The sequence below is a fragment of the Myotis yumanensis genome, unplaced genomic scaffold (assembly GCF_028538775.1).
Source record: "Myotis yumanensis isolate MYYU_CA2020_CCGP unplaced genomic scaffold, mMyoYum1.0.hap1 SCAF_2, whole genome shotgun sequence".
Classification (NCBI taxonomy): Eukaryota; Metazoa; Chordata; class Mammalia; order Chiroptera; family Vespertilionidae; genus Myotis; species Myotis yumanensis.
The window spans coordinates 199,659,389-199,682,132 of record NW_027223753.1 but is presented as its reverse complement, the minus strand read 5'-3'; positions in this window follow the sequence as shown (position 1 = coordinate 199,682,132).

Genomic DNA, 22,744 nt, shown 5'->3' with positions numbered 1-22,744 from the left:
TTTATTTGCTATGAAATATTGACTTTAGGAGAATACTAATTATTTAAAGTTATTAATTATGTAAAGAGCAAGATTAAATGAGAAAAAATATATTAAAGTTAATTTCATAAATTTTAACTATAATTCTATCTAGAAAGTTACATAGGCATCCTATCTAATAATAGAGAAACATGGTAATTAACCATAACTTTGCTACCCTTCCCATTGGCTAATCAGCAAGATATGCAAATTAACTGCCAAAAAAGATGGCGGCCGGCAGCCACGCAGCTGAAGTGAGAGGAGGCTTAGAAACCAAACCCATATTGAGACTGCTCCAGTGATGGAGGGAGCCAAGGTTCCCCGCCTGCCTCAGCCCAGCTCTGAGCTCCGGATACAACAATGTTACAATTATAGAAGCTAAACAAACTCCAGATACCTGCTTTCAGCCGGCAGCGGGCTCAGAGCTTAGAGTGCCAGTGATGGTAACAGAGTTTCAATTATAGAAGCTAAACAAACTCAGATACCTGCTTTCAGCCAGCCGCGGCCTCAGAGCTGGAGCTGGCTCTCAGCTCCAGTGACAGCTATAGAAGGTAAATAAATCTCAGAAAAAAAAAAAAAAAGAGGCTGGGAGCTTCAGTCACCCGCCAGCCTGAAAACGGCCCTCAGCCCCTCACCCAGACTGGCCAGGCACCCCAGTGGGGACCCCCACCCTGAAGGGGGTGTGACCAGTTGCAAACAGCCATCAGCCTGTCACCCAGATTGGCCAGGCACCCCAGTGGGGATCCCCCCCTGAAGGGGGTGTGACCAGCTGCAAACAGCCATCAGCCTGTCACCCAGGCTGGCCAGGAACCCCAGTGGGGGCCCCACCCTTATGGGGGTGTGACCAGCTGCAAACAGCCATCAGCCCCTCACCCAGGCTGGCCAGGCACCCAAGCGGGACCCCCACCCTGATCCTGGACACCCTTCAGAGCAAACCTGTCGGCCCCCTCCCGTGCACCAGGCCTCAATCCTATATAGTAAAAGGGTAATATGCAAACTGACCCTAACAGCAGAAAGACTGGGAATGACTGGTCACTATGACACACATGACCACCAGGAGGCAGATGCTCAATGCAGGAGCTGCCCTCTGGTGGTCAGTGCGCTCTCACATGGGGGAGCTCTGCTCAGCCACAAGCCAGGCTGATGGCTGCCAGTACAGCAGTGGTGGTGGGAGCCTCTCCTGCCTCCTCAGCAGCGCTAAGGATGTCTGATTGCAGCTTAGGTCTGCTCCCCGCTGGCAAGTGGACATCCCCCAAGAGCTGCTGGGCTGCCAGAGGGATGTCTGATTGCCATCTTAGGCCCAATCCCCCAGGGAGCAGGCCTAAGCCAGCAAGTGGTCACCCCCGAGGGGTCCCAGACTGCAAAAGGGCACTGGCCAGGCTGAGGGACCCCCTACCCCTGAGTGCACAAATTTTTGTGCACTGGGCCTCTAGTATAATCGAAGAGAACATTCATATTTTGATGACACAGTAGAAATAGAACAAAGCTATTTGTAAATAACTTATATTAAATTTTTGACCCTTCCCACAAAATATCTAATTCAAAAACCTCTACACTAAAGAACACAACTATTTTTCTCATCCAACCCCATTTTTTCTCAGATTCCTCTTACAGGCAAAGTCATAAGTTATAATATTAGGCTCCCAAATAGCCTCTGAAATCAGCAGAAGCAAACTGAAATGCATGATTCTATTTAGTTTATAAAAGATATGATATATATTTATAATTTTAATAACTTTAAATACATCAATTTTTAGTTAATATGACTATATGTAAACTGTTAAGGTACATGATTTGAGTTGCACAGTTTGCATCTCTTGTTTCTTACACATATCACAGAAAAAGTACATTTTCTTTGTGATTTAATTAATTTAAAACTAAAAATACATGTTGTACCTTGTATTGTTGAGCCAGATATTATAGCAAACTTTAAAGAATAATCCCTGTTTATTCAAAGTCAAATATTCAACATAGGTGATTTATATAAAATTTTGAAGTAGAAATTTTAATTTGCAATCTCCATCAAAATATTGAAAGATTGTATCTCATTTAATCCTTATTACAAATTACACCTTCTTGTTTTATACTAGAGGTCTGGTGCATGAAATTCATGCACTGGGCAGGGGAGTGGGGTCCCTCAGCCCAGCCTGCACCCTCTCACAGTCCGGAACCCCTTGCTCCTTATTGCCCGCTTGCAATGGAGGTGGGAGAGGCTCCTGCCACCTCCACTGTGCTCGCCAGCCATGAACCATACTTTTGGTTGAGTGGCGCTCCCCCTGTGGGAGTGCACTGACTACCAGGGGGCAGCTCCTGTGTTGAGCGGTGGTCAGTGTGCATCATAGTGACCGGTCGTTCCACCATTCAGTCAATTTGCATATTAGCCTTTTATTATAAAGGATGTTTATATTAAGCACAGATGCAGGAAGAAATTTGTGAAAGATAATGATAAGAACAAAGATGGCAGAAAGGTCTGATCACTGAAAATCTTTGATACCGTATGAAATGAGTGCAAATTTGATTCAGTAGGCCAGGGGTCCTCAAACTTTTTAAACAGACTGTTTAAACTGTCCCTCAGACAGTTGGAGGGCCGGACTATAGTTTAAAAAAAAAAACTATGAACAAATTCCTATGCACACTGCACATATCTTATTTTGACGTAAAAAAACAAAACAGGAACAAATACAATATTTGTATTTGCATGTGGCCTGCGGGCCATAGTTTGAGGACCCCTGCTGTAGGCATTGGGAAGCCATTGGCTAGTTGGAAATGTTCATTGACATAAGAAATGTAAAAGTCAGAAGTAGTGTTGGAGGACGGAGATACAGGATTGCATTTTGCTGTAAGTCACCAGCTGGAAATGTCCTGCATGTTGTAACTAAGTACAGAAGTTGTTGATGGAAACTCAGTTTACATGACAACAGCTGATCAAAGAAAGATGTTGGCTAGAACGGATGTATAATTGAGAACATGTCCAAGAACAATCGCTAAATGACACAAATACTTGGAGAGTGGGCATAAACGAGAATCCAATGAAGGGTTCTGAGAAGGAAGGGTCAAGAAGAGAATATTAGGCAACACTGTCAGATACAGAGAACTCATTGAATCAATTTTCCATCTTTTAATGACATAAAGGCTTTTTATATATTTTCTTGCTCATTATACAGGCAGAAATATTTTTTTTATTTCTGTTTCAAATAATAGTGTCTAGCATTTTTGCCCCAATGTTAAATCCATTTTGACTAATCATTATGCTCTTTTTCCAGCTTTCTGGCAATCATTAGTAAAATCAGACATTTTGGATACTATTTATTATGTATAAACAAAATCTTCACCTTTCTCTTATTAGGCATTCACAGAATAACCAAAATATGAATTATGGCCATGCTTCTCTAATTAGACATACTTACTCAAGTGCCAGCAGTGAATAAAGCTACAGGACAACTTTAGTAAATCATTCCATAGGCTGGCTGTAACTCCTGTAGGGGAATTGACAAGGACAGTAAAGCGATCAGCCTTCTATTGGGAATTAGATCCAAGAAACGCAGCAGGAGGGCCAGTAAGAGAAGATGTAGTAAAGATGTAGGAAAGCTGAGCATCTGGTCACCAAGACCATGCTAGTCTGCGGAGAGAGGAACAGAAATGCCAAGAAGAGAAACCAGTGAGCCCCAGGGCAAGTTGGAGAAGGACCCAGCACACCTGTCTATTCCTGAGGTGATCCCAGGTGCAGGCTACTACAAGAATCTCCCCTTTCAATTGAATGAATATGTTCCTTGTAACCAAACCTTAGAGATAAAAACTACCATGAAAGTTAACAGGCATGGAGGAGAATTTATAGCTCAGAGAAGAAAAGGCAAATAAATGAATAAAAAAATAAATAAGGGAAATAGTTGAACTAAGGGTCAAATAGGTGGGTCTGATTGACAAGTCGGTCTTTCCAATAATGTCTTTCTTCCAGAACCAAGTCTGAGAGTCTTGAAATCAGGCCTACGATCTCTAATGAACAATATATTGTATTTATGAACACAATAAGTATTTCCATGTTGAATAAAAAAGAGAAGCATACAAAAGTTGTCACAAAAAGGTTTACTTCAGAACAGCTCTATGTAAAAATAAGTGGTCTGGTTCTGAAGATAATGTAAGAAACATTAACAAAGATATCTTCCCATATTCCCTCAGTTCCGGAGTTATTAAACTATTTTCACAAAAGAAATGCCCCAACAATTATCTGAATGTTGTTGTAACCAATATTTTATACAGCTAATGACAAAAAGAATTAAAAAATCCCCCAAAACTTTTTAAACATGTATTTTATTAATGTTGTACCTCTATCCCAGATTTTAAAACCAACCACACAAGTGAAATACCCTTAGTCTCACTAAGCCAATCTATTTTTTTAATTCCATGTTGCTTTTAAGCTCATATGCAACTACTAGAAAGATTTCAAAAGCTAAGCAAAATAACTCCATAAAAAAGGGGGACTTATAATGGAAATATCTAAAGTTCATGTTCAGTAATGTTGTTACTATTGCGAGCAATGAGAATATCTCACAAAGGATTCAAAATATATTATGTCATGTTCAATAAGCAAAAGTATTTTATGCCGCATGATTCCTTAGCCAACAACCTCATCCCCAAATGTCATGACACAGGAGAGGAGTGGTGTTGGCTTAATCTAGATTTGATTTATTTGATGTATCATCAGGAACAGATAAACCTGCATAATAAACAGCATATGTTGGCCTTAACTAAACATGTGGATTCTGTTATATGAAAAGCAAATGTTCAAAGTAACAGAATTCATATAAATGTGTTTTGTAAAATCAAAGTCAGGAGCTACTTTTGGAGGAGCTGAATAATCACGGGTCCTCATGTAGGCTAAGTCCCATTTATTTCACATAATAAAAGAGACCTGGTGGTCTCCAGTATTGAATTCTAAGGTCTAAAACCAAACCTAAGTTGTGATTCTTTGTATAGAAAGTTTCTCTGTGAAGAGAAATACATTTAATAAAAAGTATTATTAGTCTTTGACAAGAAAAATGGAATCATGTAGAAGATAACCACCGTTTCTGCAAAATTCTTCCAAGCCTTATTCACAGTTATTCTATGCTCCATTTGCTTCATTTTATTTTGGAATTTAATACTTAATTGCAAAATTCATAATAAGCAACAATAATCCAGGAAAGAAATTTTCTTTACAAACAAGGGACAGGACAATTGTGTTCAACTCTGTCCAAACTTTTGCTACTGGAGACACATTTATGATCACTTAAAACTCCTACAAATTCAAAGTGAATGTTTGAAGGTTATTCTATAGCTACCCTAAGAGTTAGTTTTCCTAAAATCCCATATTCTGATCTTGCCTTTGATCTCTGGAATCACATTTATTCATATATCACACCCACACTTTTCTGTATTTACTGCCCTTCTTCCTGGGCCTGTCTTTCTGTGTCTCATTCTGTCTATTATGACAAACAACAGTTGTCAAGGCTCCACTCTCTCCACAGATGAAACATGAAAGCTTTTTTACTCCTTATAAAACAACTCATTCCTACCATGGGCTGACGGCCAGCCCGTGTGGAACCAAGTGTTCCAATGTTGATATTTCTTTAAAATAGAAATAAATCTGTCCACTTAATATTAATGTGTACTCATATCTTTAAAAATCAGTATGAAGTGCCTTGGGGTGCTGTCATTTTATCTAACAGAGAAGTTTTCATACATATCCTGTGGCTTTCCCCGTCATTAAACAGCACAAACAAATCCTCTATCTCAGCGACTCCAAGTTCTGAATCTCAGACCTCACGGAAGCACAGAGTAGAAAATAAATGAACTGAGAAAGTTAAAGTCTTCTATGTTTATTTACAAAAGAAAAAAGGACACTAGCCTAAGATGCATTGTTTTTAATAATCCGATAACACTGAATGACTCTGTTAAACAGTGGTTTGCTCAATATTTTTAAAACCTGAAATACTATTGGCTGCTGATGTCCTGTGTCAAAATCTAGTTATTGATGATATCATTAATTTCTTAAAATAATTTATTTTCTCAAAAATAAAAAAATATGCTTTTCACAAAATAATTTATAGAAATGAAGTAAGGGGAAATAAAGATAGCCTGTGATCCTTTACCAAGATATAACAATTATTATATTTTTATTTTTATAAACACTGCCTTTATAATTATTCAAATTATATATATATATATATGTGTGTGTGTGTATATACATATATATAAATATATATATATATATATATATATATATATATATATATATATATATATACTAGAGGCCCAGTGCACAAAAATTTGTGCACTCGAGGGGGGGAGGGGGGGTCCCCCAGCCCGGCCTGTGCCCTCTCGCAGTCTGGGACCCCTTGGGAGATAACGACCTGCTGGCTTAGGCCTGCTCCCGGGTGGCAGAGGGCACGCCCAATCCCTAGGTGCAGCCCCTGGTGGGGCTCAGAGCAGGGCCGATTGGGGAGTTGGGGCGCCGGCCCCTGTCATGCACAGAGCAGGGCGGATCGGGAGGTTGCGATGCCACCCTCAGTCACGCTCAGGGTAGGGCTGATTGGGGGGTTGGGGCACCACCCCCTGTCACACTCAAGGCAGGGTCGATGGGGAGGTTGGGGCGCCACCCCCCTGTCACGCACAGAGCAGGGCCAATCAGGGGGTTGGGGAGCTCCCCCCTGTCACGCTGACCCCGGTGCCGGGAGGCATATTACCCTTTTACTATATAGAATAGAGGCCTGGTGCACAGATGGGGGCTGGCTGGTTTGCCCTGAAGGGTGTCCTGGGTCAGGGTGGGGGTCCCCACTGGGGTGCCTGGCCAGTCTGGGTGAGGGGCTGAGGGCTGTTTTCAGGCTGGTGGGTGACTGAAGCTCCCAACCGCTCCTTTTTTTCTTTTTCTTTTTTTTTATTCTGGGCCAGCTTTAGCTCTGAGGTCTCGCTGCTGAAAACATTGATACAATGTTGCGGTCAGGCTGGCTGAAGCCCGGCTGATTGAAAGCCAGTTTCTGGGGTTTTGTTTAGCTTCTATATTTGCAACATAGTTGCTTAGAGTTGCAGCTGAGAGGCCGGCAACTCAGGAGGGGAACGTTGGAGTCCGCAGTCACTGGAGCAAGCAAGCCTCCCTGTTCGCTTCAGTGCATGGCTGCCGGCAGTCATCTTGGCTGGCAGTTAATTTGCATATCGCCCTGATTAGCCAATGGGAAGGGTAGCGGTTGTACGCTAATTTCCATGTTTCTCTTTTATTAGTGTAGATTGTAAAAAGAAGATCATACAATTGCATAATCAGCTTTTTACACTTGTCAACAAATATATCATGGCACTCTTTCACCTCTAATAAGTGTACTGTATATTACTTTTCATGACTACACACTATTCCACTGTATGCTTATTGCACAATTTCAATTTTTAAATTTTAAATTAGGATGTTTCCAATTTTTCACCATTGAAGACAATGTTCTGATACTGACAGTTGAAAATACATCTTGGTACATAAACCTCATTACTTCCTTAGATACATTTTGAGAACAGAATTTGCTGAGCCAAGCAGTAAGCAAATTTCAAAATCCAAACCATGTTGTCCAACTGCCTTCCAACCAACAGTAGATGGTGGTGCTCCCTTACTCTATTTCCCATTCTTTTTTCACTGAGACAATAAATGTTCATTGCATAGTTCCTATGAAGTAGGGTGTGTACTAGGTGCAGGATAAGGAAACACTAAGGACTAAAACATGGATCCAGCCAACTCCTCCCAGAGCTCATCCTTTAGTAAGAGGACATGCATGCAATGTAAGTGCAGTGTTATAAATGATGCAGTTTTAGCCATACGTGCATAGTTGATTGAAGAGGATAAATAATATATTAAACACATCTTAGGCGTTTTTACATGTGTTGCCTTATTATTATTATTATTATTTTTTTTGCTATAAACATCCTGAGATGTTTATAGTAAAAGCATCAAGAGATGGGTCTTATTATTTTCATTCTACAGGAAAAATCTAAGACCCAGAGAATCTAAATAACTTTTACTGCTTGGCTGCTCTAGTCTCGGCTCTACATCCTAGCAGCATCAGGACCTGGGACAAGTGAATTTCTCTAACGTTCAGTTTCTTCATCTGTAACATGAGGATAAAACAAGCTACAGAATTGTAGTAAGGACTGAATTAAACAATAACTATTGTAAAGTGCTTAGCACAATGCTTAATACATAGTAAGTGCTCAGTAGATGTTACTGCCCGAATACCACCACTGCCTCTGCTAATATCCCTATCACAAAAGAGAAAGACTACTTTTTGCTCATAAGGCATTTCATAATTACAAAGATACCTTCAATGTTTAACTTAAATGTATTCAGTGCCCTTCAGTGACATTTGGCAACCTAAACTTCTCTTTCTTAAGCTAAGTCATTGAAATATCTCTAATGTTTCTTCCCATTTATTATTTACTAATTCTTTAGTTATTCTTATGAAAACTCCACTTTCTCTTAAAGATGTAACATAGTCCTAACCTTGGTTTTGAGGATCAAAAGACATTAAAAATTGAGCTCCTAAAGCAATCTAAAATACATTTTAAAATATATATTTGTATTTATTTCAGAGAGGGAGAGGTAGAGAGAGATAAAAACATCAATGATGAGAGAATCATTGATCAGCTGTATCGAGCCTGCAATCCGGGCATGTGGCTTGACTGGGAATCGAACCGTGACCACGTGGTTCATAGGTTGATGCTCAACCACTGAGCCATGGCAGCTAGGCTAAAATACATTTTAATATGTCTAGCAGTATGAGCAATTAATTCATATCATTATCTAAGGGCAGAAAGGACAGATAGCAGGGAAGTCAAGTGAGTCACAGGTGTAGAGTTTGGAGGTAATAAAACATTTTTAAAGAACTTCAATTTTAGCATGTCTTACTGATATAAATTAATCAAAATTCGTAAGTGACATACTCTGAGCCTCCCAATTAATCTATTAAACCAGATAATTTCCCCCATTAATTCTTCCAGAAATTGCTTACTGTCCAAGGCACAGCTGGCGTTTGGTTCTCTCGCTTTAATTTTGACAGTGTTCCTAAATAAAAATAAGCATATTGCTCTTGTTTATTTTGTTTAGTTAAACAGAAAAATTTGCTTGAGAGCGACAGAGAGAGAGTTTCAATTTGTATTCATGCTTGCAATATTCAGATTAATTAGTTGGGTTTGGGAACATGGATAAAATAGCCTTCAAAGTGAAACTATTTCAAATAAATACTTTTCTCTCTCTTTGAAGTAAAAATAAAAAGATGTTCCTCATTAAACACATAAAGATACAGAGAAATTATCTGCCTAAAAAATGCTCAAGTAAGCAGTAGTAATAAATCTAAGAAAGGTTAAGACCAATACCTTGAAAATTTACTACTCCCGGCATCTACTTCCTTTATCCTTAACTCTTTTCAACTTGCCTAAAGTTAGTGTTTCTTTAATATGCTTACTAATTATCCTTATTGGTTGTTTTAATTTCAAGATCTAGGATAAAATCTTTTTGGTGGAATATTTGTCCTAAATTCCAATGTATTTATTTATTCAGTGACTGGAACACTATGGTTTATTAAGCCTTGTTTATTACTATAGCAAAGAACTTCATTTAATTCATCTCAATAAAGAGTTATTCTTTATTGATTTCATGGAGGAAAGGAGAGGGAGAGAGAGAGAGACAAATATCCATGAGGAGCAAGAGAGAAACATCCATAATGAGAGAGAATCATGGACCGGCTGCAAGAGTTATTCTTAATGCAATATTATTACATTGAGAATATGTGGGATGCCATAAAAAAAGAAAGAAACATTCTGCCTCACTAGGAAACACATACAAAGGATTTGTAATTAATGGAATTCATGGAATAAAAATAATAGTTTAGATTTGTTACTAGAATCATTCATAGCTCTTAGCATGGATATGGGGTTTTTAAAGCTACTTTTAAATCCAGATTGTAAAACAGCAATACAAACCTACTCCTAAAAATGAATGCTACTCACTTTTCTTCTTCCCACGTGAAGTGCACTTTAAAATGCCTCTCTGGCCAGAAGAGAGCCAAATTACCCAATTGTCATAAACATTATTTTCCTAAAAATGAAGCATCAACCTTGCAAATGCAGTATCAACGAATTCACTATTGCAGGGAGATTGAAGGCCAGAGAGCTGCAGCTCAATGAAAGAAAAATAAAGATTTATTTTCTCTAAGTGCCATAGAGTCCTTCATTGACTTCAAAGTCAGACCCATTTCCAGTGCTTGAAAACATAATATGCAGTACTCATATCAAGTAGATTTTCTAGTGGGTAATTTATTTCCATGTGTCTTATATTGTGGGGCAGGTAGAGTAGAAGATCTGAGTGTATTTGAGAATGTGATGAAAGATAGACTACTCTGAAAAAAAAAAAAAGAGCTGAATTTAAACAAGAAAATAAGAGTCAACATTAGCAAATTAAACTGAAAAGAGTGGGGAATGTCCATTATTCCGGCAATGTTGTGGGCAAATTTTAATTTTAAACTTATGGAAATTTGACCATCTGCACTATATACAACATAGAAATGATCATTCATGTGAAGAAAAAAATGACACATGTGTATATTTCTTGCGAAGCACATTAAAGTTCAGTGTTATCTGTTGAATTTGTTTTCCTTTGTTCCTGTAAAACTAAGTTTTAGTTTCCCAAGTTCTCTTTCAGTGAACACTATTCGTTTTCAGCATTCTCAGTTACCTTTCCTGTGAAACTCCATTCTTCATTAAAGTTTGCACCAATAAGTAAGCAGGAAAATAAATATTCTGGTGTAGTCATGTGTTGGACAGAGGTTCTTGACTCATCAATACACATTAAACCTACACAAATTTGTGTTGGTGTTAACTGCAGGTTTATGTCCTCTGAACCTCTTTTAATTTTTTTTTCAATTACGGTTGACATATAATATTATATTAGCTCCACGTGTACAACATAGTGGTCAAACACTTATATAACTTACAAAATGATCACCTTAATGAGCCTTTGAACCTTTTTAATAAATGAATGCTTTCTTTTTCTACTGTAAACACTATTGTTTGTTCAAATTTTTATAAAATATTTAACGAGTTACTCTGGTGTCTTTAGGTAAAAGTAAATTAACTTAGAAAATGAGACCAGCCTAATTAAATCAGGGTCTACATAGCTTTCCACCTGTACATAATTATAGGTAAAAACCAATATCTTGTAATAAGAAAATACAGCATTAATCAATTGGGGGGGGGTATTAAAATACTAAAAATTCTAAATAACAGGTATTTGGAATCAGATAATTTACCTCTCATGATCTAGGAACAATTGTAGTGGGGGTGGAGCATAAAATACAGTTTTAGGGAATTAGAATTTGCTAATCAGGAACTTTAGTTTTCTCCCACTTGAATCTATATTAAACAGAGTATTCTGAGCAGTTTTTACTTTCTTATTTAAGTGGCCCACACCAATATTTACTGGACACAGTCCCAGATGAGATTTACAAATAGAAAACCTTTTGTAAAATGTATGCAGGGAAAAGAAGCAGCCATGGTGAAGACTAGTAACCTCTATCACCTTCTATTCAGTAAATATTCAGTTCCTTCTTTTTTCTATAAATCACACATAATCAGCAACTCCCATGGAGACAGCCTGAAGCCCATCCACTCTGTGCCTGAGTCTCAAAGTCCAGCATACGTAGGTGAAGTTCAAGACCGACCAACCTCCCTATCAAGCCCAAATACGACTTCTCTTGGTCTGGGGACCAGTGAATTTAAAAGCCAAATTACCTGCCCCCCCCCCCCCCCCCCCCGCCTCCCCACACACACACACGCACACACACACACACACACACACACACAATACACAGATTACAATAATACATTCACTTTTAGAAAAGGAGACAAATGTAACCTAACCAGAAGCCCATGTAAATTCTGAAGTCCTGCTGAGCACATGCAGTGAAGGCCCCTTACCTGTGTGTGGCTTCCGTCTTCAGTCTCCATCCTAAGATGGGTTCTTTTTCTCCCATCCCTTCTTTGTCTGCATCTGAAAATGAGTCTGCTCGGCCTACTTCTTGCTCACATCAGGCTGCGTATACAAAGGCCATTTTCAGTTTCATACTGTCAAAGGCCCCTTTAGTCCGGGCTTGTGGTTGCTTTGGCAGAACATTTCTCTCAAGTACTTAAGAGGCTTCTTCTCTGTTTGTTTCCAGTCAGTTCCACGTGCCAGTAACCACACCCACACTGTTAACTACCTAGTTTTCAAGCCTCCAGGAGCTCTTTGTTTTCTCAACCCCCTGCCTTTTTCTCTCAATTTGAGGGTGGCTCCCTGAAGCTCATCTGTAACAACAGGTGGGAAGACTTCACTTTTAAAACTTTCTCTGCCTTAAGTGCTGTAATCTATGGAAAGGTTGTGTTGAATGTTTGTAACTTAAAATTTTTGTAAAATTCTTTTGTGTACAGTTTGGGGCTAGAGACAACTTGTTTATCTGTAGGAACCCACATTTCTAGATCCCCTTTATTTCTTCTCATTTCTGCCTTGAACCAGCCAATTCTTGCCTGAAGTCATCTTTATTTTTGCAATACCTTGCCAAGCCTAGCCAACAGCAGTTAACATACACAACTATGGTTCTCTGTTCTATCTCTTAGCAAGGAGCTAACAGTTACCTGGACCTATGGTCTGCCTCCCACATTCTGGCATGCAACAGTTTCACCAAATGTTTTATTACTACATTAATACACTTTCTTCTTTGTCTCCTCCAGGGTCATTTTTTCTTATACATATCAAGTCTTTTATTATAGTAGAGCCCCCATTTATAAATCTAATTTCTGTGTTAGTGAGAAGAGATAATGTAACAAATCAACTACAGAATCTAAGTGGCTTAGCATAACAGGTTCATTTCTAGTTCCCACAAAATGTACAAGTTACAAGAGAACTCACCTCTATATAGTCATTTAGGGAGGAAAGCTGACTGTTGTGGGGACTAGTCATTTCTATCTCCCTGTACTGTTAATATTCAGATAAACATGGAAACATAAATATGCCACAGTAACAATTTTTGATCACCATGATGGAGAACCATTTGCCAAACAAAGTATTGGGTCATATGATAAGTGTGATTGGGAAGCAGGAGTTTCATTCATTTCTTCAATTATGAAAATACTAGTGACTAATAAGATACAAAAGATAGCTATATAGCATTCTAATTGGCTCTTAATTTTTTTTAAAAAAGAGTCCCTCAGAACTAATGATACCACATGAAAAACGTTATTGAACAAAAGCAAAGTCACTAGCAAAAAATAGAAGTGGGTCTAAAAAATGGAGGGAAAGAAATTAGTAAAAAGGGAAAATGAAAAACGAAAAACATATTGAAAAACCTTCAGGAAATACTTAAAAGTGTTATAAAACATAGGGTATTAAATGACTTTAATAAAGTATTGCCTTATAGCTTCTAAACTTTATTACAGCTAAGACATCAAGGTTCAGTACAATTAGAAAGATCCTAAATGATTCTCAGAAATAAATATTTCTTAACATCTAAGGTCAAGAATAAAGGTTGTAAGTATTTTGGTGAGAAAGCGATGACACAGATAATAAACTAGCTCATCCACCAATCACGGTACAAAGGATGATGGTAGCCCTTCTTAATGGACACTATCCATCATTGCCACACCTAGGCTCACAGGATTTGAGAAAAGGAGGAAATAGAATCCCTTATAGATTTAAGCCATCAGGACCTCAGCAGGCAGGCAAAACACTTGAACTGAAGTATTTCTAAGAAATGTTTCACACAAGAGTTAAAATCCTTACTTACTACATAATAGCCCATATAAATTGATTAATTTTTTTTCAAGCTAGCCCTCTCAAAGATGCATAGAGATCAATAAAGTCCTCTGTAGAGAGTAAATATTTTAGGCTTTGATGGCTACACAATCTCTGTCACAACTATTCACCCCTCTGCTGATTTGGCAAGAAAAACAGAAACAACATAAACAATATGACACATAAATGAATGGGCCTGGTTGTGTTTCAATGAAACTTTATTTACAAAAATAAGTAGCATGCAGAATTGGCCAACAGCCCATAATTTGCCAACCCTGACCTAGTAGATAAAAGTAAAAAAGAATTATAGCAAAAGTTTTAAGATAAACTGGTCAAAGCAACACCAAAACATTCAACCATACTAGTAGTCAAACAAATGCTAAGGAAAACAGAAAAATTCTATTTATTTCCTACAACATTATGAATCAAATACCATGATACATGGTTAGAAGGAAGGAGAGCATACTGACATAAATTTCACAAACTTTCTGGAGATCAAATACATATACAAGTACACACACACACATACATATTATTAGAATTAGTAATTCTTACTAAGGATGTGTGTTGTTTGGTTTAAATTTTAAAATTCTAATTAGCCAAATGGCTATTTATAGATGAATCAGGAAAAAGCCAATACTTCTGGGTGGTCAGAAAAAATGATTTATTTAATAATATAAATGCACTTTCCTTGCCCCTCTATTTATCTGGAGAAAAAAAAAAGTAAAAAGTGGGGAAAGTTGTACAACTTCTCTATTGGCTCTAGGATTTATTAATATTGGTACCATGATATCTCTTATTCAGGTCCTCTTTATCACCTTCCTTCATCCTGCAGGTTGAGCAGTTTTCTGAAGAAATCATATTAAGCAATAGCAAGAAGCATGTATTCTAACCATAAGGCCTGTCCACCCTATCTGAAGAGTTCTAATATTCTTATCTATCCATAAGTCCAATGATTCTTGCATTAAAATATTTCCCTAGCACCACTGAACTGTAAGTAGAATAATTGAATGTTTTGTAGATGCTGAGAAATGAAGATTCCACTAGAAAGTAAAAATTCACTTCTGCCAGCTGGTGTGGCTCAGTGGCTGAGCATCAACCTCTGAACCAGGAGGTCGTGATTCAATTCCTGGAAGGCCACATGCCAGGGTTGCAGGCCTGATCCCCAGTAGGGGATGTGCAGGAGGCAGTGGAACAATGATTCTCTCTCATCATTGCTGTTTCTATCTCACTCTCTTCCTCTCCCTTCTTCTCTGAAAACAATAAAAACATATTTTTAAAAATTCATTTCTAATTTATTCTCAACTGTTGTAAATAAACTGAGACACCGATTTATAAAAAGTCTCTGTAGTAATAAATTCATTTTATTATTTTTGAAATTATCTTTCTTTCTTCCATGGTCATAAAGGTAACCATGGATCACTTTCAAATGTTACAAAGAAAAAAATGAATAAATAAATAGCCATCCATGATGCCAGTACTTAAAAATAACCACAGTTGGTATCATGAAATATATTCTCCCAGATTTTTGTGTGTTTACCAAACCAGGTCTGTTATTTTGTCTATTTGAAATACTTAAAATAAGATAAACAATTTTAATGTACATAAGTAAAAATGAGCTCCATCATTTACAACACAACATATTCCACAGGGAATATGCACCATAAGTCATTTATGCAATATTATACTGATGGATATTTAGGCTGCAAAATTATTTTCACATTTAAATACTCTAACATGATCATTACAGACATATATTTGAGTTTGCTCTATTATTTCCCTCCAGGTAAATTCATAGAAATGCAATTTTTTTTATTTTCAAGAGTATCTAAGCTTAACATTTTGCATTATATTAATAAATTACCCTCTAGAAGAGGTGTAACACTTTAACTCTCTTCCTAAGTGTCCAACATAAGCATGCTAAAATAAATCATGGTATTTTTCACAGACTAAAATGTTGCAAAAGTAAATGACATGGCCAACTATGCATAGGAGTATATAAAGTAAAACGGATACAAGATACAATAAAGCATACCACTGCCCTAGCCGGTTTGGCTCAGTGGATGGAGCACTGGCCTGTGAACTGAAAGGTCCCAGGTTCGATTCCAGTCAAGGGCACATGCCTGGGTTGAGGGCTCGATCCCCTGTGGGGGACTTGCAGGAGGCAGCTGATCCATGATTCTCTCTCTCCCTCTTCCTTCCTCTCTGAGATCAATAAAAATATATTTTCAAAAAGCATACCACTGATGTGGTTTATTACTATGCAAATTATACTATATATAATATATATGGGGAGTAGTTTATATATACTAGTAAATATAGTATATAGTAATACATATATATGGCAAGAAGTACCACATAACCCATGAACAGAGACAATACAGTGGTGAAAGCCTGGGTGAAGGGTGGGGGCGGGCTGGGAGAGGTCAATGTGGGAAAAAATGGGACATATGTAATACTTTCAACAATAAAGATTAGAAAAATAAAATAAAAAAGTACCACAACTGAGGAACAGGATGGAAGCATGTTTTAAACTAGCTTTTTATGTTCTGCATTTGCTGAAACTCCTAGAATTTGTGCGTATCTTAGTTTTAAACTGCAAAGCAATATGCTAAAAGAATATTGGACATCACAAAGCTAAAGAAATGTCTTAACACATTTTTTTTCTTCACCTGCTATTACACATACAATTACAGAACACAAAACCCCCAATGTGCTCCCATCTGGAATATTTAAACATACTAGACAGAAATACTTTTTTTTCCAAACAAAGAACTTGTTTTAACTCATGAAGACTCTTCATACCTAATAGAAAGCAGGAGTACACGTTTCTCTTCGCAACTGAGAAAACAAATCAGAGCAAAACCGTGAGTCCGTGGAGACAGAGTAGCTCTGAGAATGAGCTCGAAGTCCCTGGCTGCAGGCATTTTGGAAAGCATTTTGAAGGGGAACAAACTATTCATAAAGACTCAATACTTACAGTGACCTTTGAGCAATTCCAGATGTAGACAGGGGGATTTTTCCACAAATAAGAAAGAAGGGCCAGCTCCAAGAAGTGACAGTGGGAACAGGCTTGCAGGAGCTAGAATTACATGGGACACAGAAAAGAGGCTCCGCAGAAGTGAAGCAACACAGAAAGAATCCAGACCCTTGGTCAAACAACCAGAGATTTAGTCTCTTACACGAGTTCTTAACCAATTCCTTAGTGAGGAGAAAATATGCAGAATTTTTTTATTTTTGCTTATAACTATAGCTTTATCAGTTTATAATAAACTTACTCTCCACCCTACACTACATTTCTTATACAGAGTAACTCATTTAATCCTCTCTTGGTAGAGACTATTTTTTAAAAAATATACTTGATTGATTTTTTACAGAGAGGAAGGGAGAGGGAGAGTTAGAAACATTGATGAGAGAGAAACACCGATCAGCTGCCTCCTGCACACCCCCTACTAGGTATGTGCCCACAACCAAGGTACATGCCCTTGACCGGAATCGAACCTGCGACCCTTCAGTGCACAGGTGGACGCTCTATCCACTGAGCCAAACCGGTTAGGGCAGTGGAGACTATTATTCACATTTTATAATTAGGAAACTAAGGCAGAGAAAGTTAGGTAGCTTGGCCGAGAGCGTGAATCTAGAACAGGGGTCGGCATCCCTTTATTTAAAGGGCCAGAGAGTTAATATTGGACTTGCTGGTCACAAGATCTCAGTCACAAGTACTCAACTCTGCCGCTGTGGTGCAAAAGTCCTCTCAGACAATACTCATACAGGTGAACCTGTCTGTGTTACCCAAACAGGTGGCAAGTCCACTGGCTGTGATTTGCCAACTTCTGATCTAGAAAGAAGTGAAGCGAGATTCAAACTCAAGTCTCTGACTTAAATAACTAAACCGCCACACAACAAGAGGAAATAAAAGACATGGGGTTCTCCTTTCATAGCCTGGGTTCATTCATTCTCAAATATGCCTGTCCTAAAGAAACTGACCTGCTAATAGAAATTGTCACTTATTGTGATGAGGTGGGCAGAAGTATTTGAATGCTCAGCACACATAAGCAAGGTGGATAGGCAGCTCCTCTAACAGAATGTGGAGTTAGCAACATTTTGTCAGGATAAATGTACACACTTAACATTTAGGCACGTCTGTTCCCTCTTAATCAGTGGGGGCAAGAAGGAGATGTCTTTGGGTCCTTATTAGATATAGAAATATTTAGTTTAACAAGTCCTTTGAGTTTTATATTTTTCTTAATTTCAAAATTATTGTCACTTAGTGAATTTATCTAGTGACATAAGTACATAATAATATTGGGCAATATAGCTGGCTCCATTTTAAGTTGCTTAATATCCAGAGTTGTGAGGAAAATATATTTGAATAACCTCTCATTGTTCTTGAGTTTATAAAGTAGCATTGAAAAATAATCAACAGTTTGAGTCAGTTATTTGACTTTTTGATAGTGTATTTTCAGCAGAATTTGAGAGCCACATCCATCAGTTCAGAATGAATAGTGATTAGATAGGGCTGCTAAAATACTTGAGAAGTTACATGAACTATGGGCAGGAGAAAGTACAGTAAAAGACTTTTAAACTCTCAGTCTTAATGTTACTATGTCCCAGTTAAATGACCTTGAGCTAATTCTATTTAAATCTAAAACTTTCATAGGAAGTTAGCATTACCAGGGTTATTATAAAAGTTGTATTTAAAAGTTCATTTACCTTATAGACTTAATACCTTTATTATGGATAGTCTTCTAAGACTTACAATCTATTTTTATAAAGAAAAATACTTTTATTTTGCTCAGAATATTTGCCAACCCGTCATTGTGAAAAAGCAAACTAAATTCAGAATCTTATTACCATTTCATTTTTCAGAACCTTTAAAATGTTTCCTTACCATTAGTAACCACCAACATTTCTAAAGATTCTATGGACTCAATTCCTAAACAATTTCTCAAGGACTAAAGAATAAATAATAATAATAATACCATTTAGAGAACACAAGTTATTTGTATTAAGTAGTTTATAGAAATCAAGTAACTAAAATTTTGGCTGGGTTTCTAAGAAATATAAGAACACTACTACAATAGATTATGTCATTTTTCGACAGTGTTTGTAGCTCATCTCTTGGGAAAGATTAAACTCTGCTGATGTCAGCATTGGTCATATAACTTGTGAAAGGTGAATAAAAGTGACATGGACCACTTTTAAGCAGAAATTTTAAGAGCAACTATATACTTTGCTAATTTCTTTTTTCCACCTGTTTTATAAGACCAGAATATTCCAGATAAGGTCTGCTTCAGCAACCAGGGGTCCAAAGTGAACACGGCACAGAACAGCACTGAGACCAACCCATGAGACTATGCAGAGCAAGTGAGAAACAAACATTTGTTCCTGCTATTCACCATTATTTTAGGTCTCTTGTCACCACAGGATTACCTACACTATCCTCAGTAACTAATTAGAGAATGTCAAAGCCCAGTTATACTCGGTATTTTATTATTTCATGGAAGTAATCTAAAGATGGCCGCAGCATAAAACATTTCATTTATTCAGAAAGAAGCAAGAATTTCAATGTTTCCTATGCTAACACAGTTCAAATAGGATGTAAGAACAAGGTTTGTCTGTACTAAACCAAAAAAATGTTGGAAAGAATTCGGAATCCAAAAGGATTCTAGAGTGATTGACAGGATAGGAAAGCACACCAGAGAATTGCATTGAGAAACAATTCTGGCCAGTATTTAGTGATTATCATAACCCAAGAAAGTAGTAGGGCTCTCATCATCCTATTCTGTACTTACTTTTTTCTTTGTTATTGTCCAAGAAACTTCAAAATTATTTTCAAGGACAAAAGAAATGAGTCTCAAAATTCATTAGCAAACGTAATAGATTTTCTAAATCCAAAGCCTAATAATAAATATAACATTCCCTGTCAAGAAGCTAGGTCTTAATATTATACAGGCCATATCAGGATTCCTTTTTTTAATAAAAAGTGAATTGTGCTATCAGTATTCTTTAAAACATAAAATCTCAATATCTGTCTCAACACAAAAAATGTATGATTTCAGGGATAACGTTAGATATGTTTTGCGATTTCAAGAAATTACCAAGTATCAGGGATATCCTGCCCTCTACTGTCAGAATTATAATTTTGCATGTTTAGTTAAAGCATTTAAAATCCAAGTTTTTTCCTTTCACATTTTGGTATTTAAACATTCTGTTTCTATTCTATTTGTTGTTTCCTTAGAAAATGGAGCATGTATGTTTCACTTAAATATTTAGGTAAATTAATCTTTTTATACTGCACCTGAATAAAGGAACTCAGAATGTTTTAAGACTTATCGGTCATTTCTCAATTTATAGTCTCTTGTTGTTCCATACTAATTTCTCTTTATTTTCACCCCATCGATTAGGACATGTTGTGATTATTTCACATGGTAAATGTTTGCTTACAGCCACGCATACTTTCTGAAGATAATATGTTCTCCTGTTTTCTAGCTTTAACTATTGATAGCACTCACCTCTATACTCCAGCCAGCCTTCCTGGCTCTGCTTAATAGATTTACAAAGAATTGTCCCACTAACACCTTTAAGTCTAGTCAAGCTTTTATCAGTGTCAATTTGGGAAGTTTTCCAGAATTTTGTGATAAATCTCACTTTTTCATTTGCTTTCTGTTCCACCTGTGCTGTAGGGTTTTCAATGATATAAGGTGGGCCAAAAGTAGGTTTACAGTTTTGAGTATGCAAAACACAGAGTTTATTCTTGTATTATTACTTATTAATTATTGTATTATTTTTCATAGAAACAACTGTATGCCCACTTTTGCCCCACCCTGTATTTTGTTTCTTTGTATATATGTCATTTCCTATAGTTTCCACAATTTTTCTATAATGTGATTTCTAAAACTTACCTTAAAAGATATGCAGATTTAAATATATAGTTTACATCACCGGCATTTATGTCAGTGAAGGAGAAGAATGTTCATGCATCATCATTTCGTATTTCACATTATATTAGTGTTCTTGATATGTATTGATAATGGTCTACACGGTGACATTCTAATTGTTTAAAATCACATACATGTATGTGTCACAAAAAAGTGAAGTGCTTTCCCAATGTATTCTAACTGCTTATTTCCAAATTACATGTGTGTTCTATTATAAATATTAACATTTAATAGTAGTGAACTATATTTTACTTTTAGACAAATTAATTTAAACAGAATACAAGGAACAGATTTTGCATATATTCTAAAGTGCATGTACCACCTGGTGTCACAAAGAGTCTTAGAAACTCTTACATATGCAGTTTTTTTCTGAGCAGTCCACCTTACTGTAGGGTGGCAACTTTGGACACTCTTCATATTTTCAGAGCCTTTTATATAAATCAAGAAATCAGCCTGAAAATAATGCACACGAAGCATTATTGCTTTCAATCACTAAATATGGTACTACTTCAATATTATTTCCCAATTGATATAATATACAAATGAAGGAGGTGAAATCCTACCATTAGTCAAAGTACCCCTCATTAATTCAACAAAATTTCTTTTATATCTGTCACATGCTTGGTACTATATTAGGTGCAGATGATAGAGCGATGAAGAGGTAGACTTGGTCTGAGGTCATAGACTGTGAAGTCTGTTACAAGAAACTAACAATTATCAAGCCAGTACAGTGAAGCGTGATGAGTGATACTCTAGGAAAAGTACAGCACACCATGTGAGTACTTAATATCAGAAACATTTTGAAAAGGCTCGGGCTTTTATGATTTGGCTTGAGGTTACACTGTAGACAGAACCCTGAAACGCATCTGTTTTCTTTCTTAGCCCCGAAAAGCACATCGTAACTCATTTGTTCTCTCTGCATTATTTGAAATCCTAGATGGCCACTGAAAACAGTTCATAAAAAATTAAAACTTATTAAAAATGTTAGTGATGATTTACAAACAAAGCTTGGTGCAGATAGTTGCAAGTCAATACTATTTTGAAAGGGTCGCTCCTATGATGGATGAGTTCATTCAAAGTGCAGATTATTGGATATTTGGTAAATCATACAAATATATCTGGTTTCTCTGAAAAAAAGACAGAGTGAGAACACCGCAAGTAAAATGGGTATGGGGATGATATATGAACCAAATATACTTTTAAAGGGGACTGTACTAGTTTAAAGTGCAATTTGGTGAAACAAGATTTTGTACAAATTTGAGGGGCACCATAGGATACAAGGTTATCATGATTAGAGACTCATTAAAATGCAGGTTCTAGTTTAAGTACAACAACCCAACAAGTATCATCTTGCAATGAAGTGAAATGATCTAGTTTCTTTTTTGTTTTCTCTTAAAACAGAGAGGGTAAGGCAGCAAGGAACGGTGCATACATGTACTCTTACAGGTATGTGTTGATGTGTCTGGGAGTTCACGAAGTCAGAGTGAAAATACAGCTTACCTCCTGGCACATTCTTCAATTTACCTAACTGTATATAATTTAAAAATTTAAATAGATTATGTAGAACATCTACATCTGAAATTTTGTGACTGGATATGGGACTAATGGTTGACTTGTGTTTCTTGCTGGCCAGATCTGGTTGTGACCTTATCTTGGGGGGTCCATGGTCACAGATTATTCGAGTGTATTTCAAGAGATCTGAAACAACTGTTACCACAAGGAACACTCAGCCAGACACAGAAGGCCCGGGTTGATGACCTCTCTTCCACTGAGTCCATGAGTGTGGGCAAGGCCCTGAACCTCCGGACTACTGGTCACGGTGTCCAAATCCCTACAGTGCGATCTCTGAGGTCCTTCATACTCTTACATTCTGTGTTTCTGTGTGGTTTCTGCTGATGTTTATTGAGTCTCAAGAGCACAGAGAATTCACTTTCCCAATAAAAGTTTTTTAGTA